Below are 1,805 nucleotides of genomic sequence, written 5' to 3' on the forward strand. Positions count from 1 at the left end.
AGATCCAACAGTGCAAAATGCAAATTCTTGCACTTTTTTGACTGGTCTTAAGATTTTGATCAGGAGTGTATTAGCTTAAATACAAATAAAACATGTCTGTTGGATCATGATATATGCTGTCATAAGGATGTTGTTGAAGTAAACAAAAAAAAAAATTTATCCACAAATCAAAGCAGGCTGCTCAAACTACAGCTGACAATTGTTGCTAAAATGTGTAACGATTTTATGTTTGTAGGAAATTTTCTGAACCAATTTTCAGTTTTTACAAAACTGTAAGAAATACGTGTTTTAATATCAGCTGAAATCAGATGAAAACACAAGTGTTAGATAAGATGATCTGCGATAGGAAATAAATGTCATACAACCCAGAATTCTGGAGTGAATGAGGTTTATATATGCCACCGGCTGACAAGTCAAAACCACACTGAATGAAAAACAGGAAGTCCCCGTTTAAATACCGTACACATTCTTCAATGCCTGAGTTCGCCCCCTGCTGGCCTACGACTGAATCACAGGCATTCAGACAAAGACCTCACCCCTAATGTTAACACAGCTTTTTAATTATGTGTTGTATTTGAACTCGGACATGTAGCTATTATTTCAATTAACACATAATAGATCAAACATTATAAAAGTATTATAAAATAAGGAAACCCTAATAATCTGGTGTTGTTTATAATATCAGTACTTATCTATAATAACTATAAATTTCTTCAAAACTCAAGCAAAATAAGTTCAAGTTCCAACATTAAATAAAAGTTTAATAGCTAAAAAACACGTATTTTATTTAAACATCTTAGGTTTTATTTTAAAATATACATTGTGCATGTCTTCCAGCTCAAACCAGATTTTAGCTCATATTTCTGTTAGCCTGTCCAAGTTCCAGCCAGTTTCTGTGTTGGCTAACGTCCGAATGCTGTGCCAGACATCTTGAGTTGAATTATATCAGGGTTTGATGGCACAAAATAAATCTGACTCCTCTGATGATCCGACAGCAGCAGTCTGTCATCATGAGGGGAAACTCTGACCTGCAGACATGTTTCCTCCTGCCCACCACACTGTGTTGGACATGTTCTGACCCGGTCAGGTCAGAAAACAACATCCAGGAGTTAAACAGGACTTCATGTTCTCACTTGTTCAAGTCTTTCAACTTTAATCTTTACATTCAAATAAGTTTTGTAAAATTGTTCAGTTGTGCAGAAATCAAACCTTCGTTAGGCTTTGCTGTTCAAGACAGAAAGTTAAGGAGTTCAGATAGTGGTTAGTTTGTGTGGAATTGATTTAAAGTAAAAAAAAGTATGCGGGAAACTTTTATTCTTTCATTCTCTGCAATGAAATTATGAGGAAAAGAAACAGTTTTGTGGGCTGTTTATTACAGAAAGTTTCTGTCTTTCTTTGGATTCGCTTCAAGCTCTTTAGTCCCATCTCCTGGCCACAATAAGGAATCACATTGTTACAGTGTTTCCCAAAGTTTGGGGTCGGGACCCAAAGTGGGGTCCTGAAACATCAAGGTGGGGTCCTAAAACATCAAGGTGGGGTCCTGACAAGATTTTCTGAAATAATTACATTTTTGCTTTAGTTGTTACAAAGGAGTGAGGTTAGTATAAATGGATAAATGTAGTATAAAAATTGTTACTATGCCCATGTTTTATTGACCTGATACAAATGTTTATCATCCAAAAATATCTGGGGGCACAGGTCTCTGCTTGTTATTTTGTGGGTCAAAAGCTGAAAAGTTTGGGAACCACTGCACTTTGGAACACAAAGTTAGGCATGGGACACAATTATGGGTCACCTTGGATAAA

Source organism: Austrofundulus limnaeus, unplaced genomic scaffold, assembly GCF_001266775.1.
Source record: "Austrofundulus limnaeus strain Quisiro unplaced genomic scaffold, Austrofundulus_limnaeus-1.0 Scaffold689, whole genome shotgun sequence".
NCBI classification, from domain to species: domain Eukaryota; kingdom Metazoa; phylum Chordata; class Actinopteri; order Cyprinodontiformes; family Rivulidae; genus Austrofundulus; species Austrofundulus limnaeus.